Source organism: Cupressus sempervirens, chromosome 5, assembly GCF_028749045.1.
Source record: "Cupressus sempervirens isolate cs-2001-9-10 chromosome 5, ASM2874904v1, whole genome shotgun sequence".
NCBI lineage: Eukaryota > Viridiplantae > Streptophyta > Pinopsida > Cupressales > Cupressaceae > Cupressus > Cupressus sempervirens.
Window position 1 is genome coordinate 65,934,831 of NC_143122.1, and position 5,698 is coordinate 65,940,528.

Sequence of the window (5,698 nt, forward strand, 5' to 3'; positions counted from 1 at the left end):
GCATTCTTTAGCGTGGTGCCAATGTAGCCTGAAGGGCATGAAGTCAATGGCCATTTGTCTGCCATTTAAAACTGCTACGGGCTGCCTTACACATACAAATTAAAAAAAAGAAAAACTATAAATAAATTATAACAAGATCAAAGTTAATAGTTAAACAAAGAATTCAAGCAACATTCCAATAACAGCGCCAATAAATTGAAATCCAAATAACATTCAAACAAACTAGCTGCTAGGGTTTCAAATTTTTCAAAAAAGTGCAAATTTCTAACATAAATTCGATCTAGAATGGAAAAAAATGCAAATGAATGCATTTAATCTTGCTTACATTCATCAAATGCATTCCTAACTAATTAGAAATGTATTTTTATCGATTTATATGCAAGAAAAAAGAATACAATCTCTTGCAAAAATTAAAAACAAAGATTCAAATCACTTACCTAGTAACGAAGAAATCAAATCAAAAGGCCTCTAAATGCACTCGATTCCGCCTCTTGCTTGCCAAGAACTCCTCCTCTATCTTCTCCTCTCCAAAACGCCCTAAGCAATTTAAAAACCAAATGAAAAAAATATGTTTTTTTGTCACTTTATGTGATTGCCGGGCGCAGGCGATTTTTTTTCCAAGAAATTGCGATTTTAGGCGATTAATCGCCTATCGCTAGCTCCAAAAAATCGCGATTTTTTCTAGTATTGCCAATTAATCGGCGATACTCACATCTATGGTCACACTTGCCTGTTTTTTTTAATGATGGTCAGGTCCATTCAATGCTTTTCATTTTATGTTTTAAAAAAAAAAAACATTGATTGCCATTTTTTAAATTTATAATTAATTTATATTATATTCTTTTAAATTTACATAATTTACTATGTATGAAATACAATAATATTGCATTTCTAAAATAGTAGTTCTAATAATCTAATTATTATTTAACAACATATGATTATATACCTAAAAATCTCAAATTCCAAGTGTATTTGCAAGTTCATATGTAAAAGAATTCTAAATTGATATAAATATATATAAAACAATTTAAAAACATTTATATTATATTAAAACTATAAATATATGTGATTTTGTTTTCTATTAAGTGTAAAGCATGCTACATTAGATCAAGTTTACCACCAGCTGTGTACAATATGCCTTGAGCTGAGATCACGATATCACTACCAGATTATATTACAAAAAGCCCAGAGACGTACCATGTTATACCAAAATCAGAACCACGTTGCCCACGCTAGAGGACCATATGTCCATTCGAGTCTATTACTATTTTCTGTGATATTATTGTATGGATTGGACATTAAGGCCTCCCAGTTAGAGAAGGGAAAGGATGTTTGGTAGAGCTGTTGTAGCTGGGACTGATACAACTGGAACATTTGGGGTGATTGGAATTGCTGCATCTTGGATTGTGGTTTTTTGTTTGATTCTCGAACACTCTCCACGATCCTTCTTGTTCTTTCTTATTTGGTTTAGGAATTATCTGATGCTAATGTCAAATTCCTCGTCACGGACTGGCTTCTGTATAGTATATCCATATGCAAGCTGTTCTTTATGGAGTTAAGCTCTCCGTTCATTAAGGAGTCAAGAATTTGTCTTCCTTCGTTTCAAAATTGGTTGTCACGTTATGTTAAATGAGTCTCCGCAGAGACTAGTTAAGACATCCGAAACTACCGTTAAATATATTATCATTTCTAAATTTCCAAATGTTCTAAAGAATATATTTAGAAACAATAGACCAAAAGAGATAACAACTTTGACTCGGGTCATATATATAACCGCATACATTGAAGATATTAACATTGGAGATAAATGAGAGGCCAAATAAAGCCCATGAATCAGGAAAAGCCAAAAGAAGCACGCAACCTTGGGCTCTACTGGAGAATGCTATAGTTTCTTGAAGATATTAGTCCTACTATTACGTTCAAGGAGGAGGGGCCAAACATAGTTAAGGTGAGTGAATACATCATGGGAATCAATAAGCAGTCTATAAAGGATCTTGACACTAGTTGCATGCAAGGGAGGTCTATCTTTCCATTTATACAAATCCACACTGACCTTGCCAACATCCAAACTTTTTGAGAAATACAACTTCTCACAAGCTTCTTTAATCACGCAGTAAGTTCTCCACTGGGTATGTAGAAGATCAAATTAGTTCTGCAACTGTTGCCAGCTAATGAGCTCTTCATTTAGTATCATACCGTGATTTTGCCGAGCACCCTTTAATGAGAGCTAGGGGTTTGCTCGTTAGAAGAAGGCTCCACCAGATAGATCTTTCCTTGAAAACTTTTAGATCCTCATGACATCCTTATTATGATCAAATGTTTGGTGGCGACCCACCTTTTCTAGATTGATTTAAACACCTTGGACCCATTTTACCTGACGAAAGATCATTCAAATGGAGGTTCTTCCAAACTCGGCTTTGACATGAGTAGTTCTAGTAGTGTTATTCCAAATTAGGATTTTTTCAAGGTTCGTTCCCCTGAGTTGCTTTGGCAGTTCATTTTACAACAAGAGAGATTCCTCAAATTTTCAGATCTTTAAGGCCCAATCCACCCATATCTGTATGCATTGTGTACCGCTCCCATTTTACTAAATGTGCCTCTTGTGTCCTCTACCATTAGACCAAAGGAAACCTCTGATTCTCTTTTGGATGTAATTGAACTGATTCTGATTGAATAACCAAGTTAAAGAGTAATAGATGGTGTATGAGGATTAGACAAATTATTCCACCATATTGGTGGATTGTCATCCCATCCAAGCAGAATGGATTTCGGCGATGCCACTTTACTTCTAGAAGCAACACATAATAAGTCTAGTTTAGTAATGAATTGTTTAATATTATCTCAAGAAGGATGGCCGTGTCACCTGCAAACCGAATGTTCAAGAGTTCATTATCAAATTATTCCACCATATTGGTGGATTGTCATCCCATCCAAGCAGAATGGATTTCGGCAATGCCACTTTACTTCTAGAAGCAACACATATATAAGTCTAGTTTAGTAATGAATTGTTTAATATTATCTCAATAAGGATGGCCGTGTCACCTGCAAACCGAATGTTCAAGAGTTCATTATCATTAGGCAAGAATATCCCTTTAACCTTAGTGAATCGTCCTTAAGGATATAGAAAAGAGCATCAACTGCAAAAAGGGAAGGGGCCAAGGGACGTCGTTGTCTTGTGGATATGGTTAGAACAAAATTGCTTTGACTTGTAGTCATAAACTTCCACAACTACGTCAACGTCTTTCATCAAGGTGAATACCATTTGATCGGAAAACTTAGGGAACAAAAGACATTCCAACATCATCACGATAAACTACCTTTCTATCCTATCTTTCTATCCTATCATAAGCTTTCTCATAATCCAAGAGAGTCATGCAAGCTTTTTGGTTAGAATCCTTGGCCTAGTCTTTTGAGGTTTTCAAGAACGAATCTTCCTTTGACAAACCCTATTTGAGTTGGGCAAATAACCTTAGGGAGGATTGTCTTCAATCTTAGAGCTAATAGTTTGGCTAGGATTTTGTATGAGACATTAAGCGTTCTCTAGTTCTTGATTATAGTTTTATTCCCTTTCGTTAAGAATAAGTTCAATTAGTCCAATATTGATGGTACATCTCAAAGATTTCTGCTTAATAACTTCTTAATAAAGTTGAGCCAGGTTTTCAACAACCTTTTCTATGTTATGTTTATAGAATTCAATTGGAAGGCCATCGACTCAAGAAGCCTTATCATTTTGCATATGTAACATATTATTCTTAATCTCATTAACTCAGATGGCCTTATTGAGTGCGGTGCATCTTCATGGATTACTTTCCTTGGATCATATTTTTGATCTTACTTCTAGCATATCTCATTTCATTACTAACATCTTCAGATGAAAATAGCTTAAGAGTAATATCTAACAAAAAGCTTTCAAAATATCCTCTTGCTTGTCCAAAATGACACCACCTTCATTACTACAGTCAATACTCTCTCTATCTTCTTTCTTTTTTAGGAGTGAAGAAATATTTGGAGCCTCTATCCCAAAGAGAAAGTCAATTAACCCTAGCTTTAAGAGGGTTGCTAAATTTAGCAGGTCCTCTGATGACTAGTCAAAACCCCACTTGTAGTGGCAATTAATGGTTGACTTAAACATTATTCGAAAAGAGTATAATTAATGATATTAAATAACTCATAATGAAGTTATTTAATAAAGTCACTTTAATGATCATTTAAAAGGGCAATGGAGCTAGACCCATCAAATAATTCTTTAATTGACTTAAGTGACTACAAATAAACACACACACGCTGTATAGGTTGTGACCAAATATAATTAAAACCAAACTTCTAAATACAATGTCCAACAAAAATAATAATGATGCACAAAATAAGAAACCATACACCATAACACAATGGTTTCTTGACCACGGAAGCCCTTGATAAGAGGGAAAATCCTGGTATGGATAACACCCACAAGATAATGTACTAATATATAAGTTTCTTGTGTAAGGCTGTGACTCTGTTAGGAGTCAAATACAATGCATTTAGTACAATAGTCCTTATAAGAGGAAAAATCTATGTTATAAGATCTTGAACCCTTGTTAGAAGGTTCCAACCTTGTTAAAGGTTTTAAGAAACCAAGTAGACCCATTGCCTAAATGCTCCAGCAAGTGCGAAAGACAATATTTCAAGGTGTCATATCCAAAAGCATGAACTGGTTGATTTGCAACTTACTTGCCAAAGTAGTTCCTTTGAAGCTCACCCCAATCAACCACCATCATCACTATTATGCTCTGATCATCCACCATATAAACTTGTATCCATACATATACCATAATCATACCTAATCAAGTAAAATATATTTCCTTTATATCCTTTACAAATAATTAATTAGGTTGACTTGTTAGAGCTTCCCCAATGTACATTTAATTACATGAGTGCATGCTAAGTTATAGACACCTTCATAAGAATTATTACAAATATGACAATAAGGTTCCCACACGTTACAACATCAATATCACATTTTACAATAACAAGATACGCGTTTCCTCAACACAGTTGGTTGCCAGTAAAATATACCACACGTTACATGACAACGACCTTTTTAGAATAATTCAAATGTTTCCCATTCTCGATCATACACGCACAAACAAGTCTTCTATCATATCCCAAGCTTGTTGACATTAATTCTAGTCGCTAGTAAGATATAGAAAAAATGCTACCATCTTCGTCATTCCTTGCACACTGGTTTGCTACCAGTCTTCAAATAAGCTATAATTCATCTAGAACTCAACATAAGTCTCAACAAAGATAGACATGATGTCTAAACTCATTATTCCATACAAATCTAAGCTCACATACATAATACTCTAACTAACTTCGGTGTAATGATAATCAACCAACGATATATAGAATCTATGTCTGTTGTGAACATATAACAATATGTTGTCATCATCAATGACAAAACTAGTCATCAATACGACATCTCAACGTCGAAGTGCCAACAAAGGCCTCAATTCTTAACAAAATTCCCCTTTGGCATTAATGGCAACATATGGTGAAAAATCATCAATCCAAAAGTAACTTGTATCCTACTGATTGCTTAGTATAAATTTTTCAATATCCTCAACATATACAGTCTTCACTTGGGTACACAACATCATTGATAAACTTTGATACATTCTTGCATGAATCTTCTCTCCCATAGGGCTTTGAATCTTTT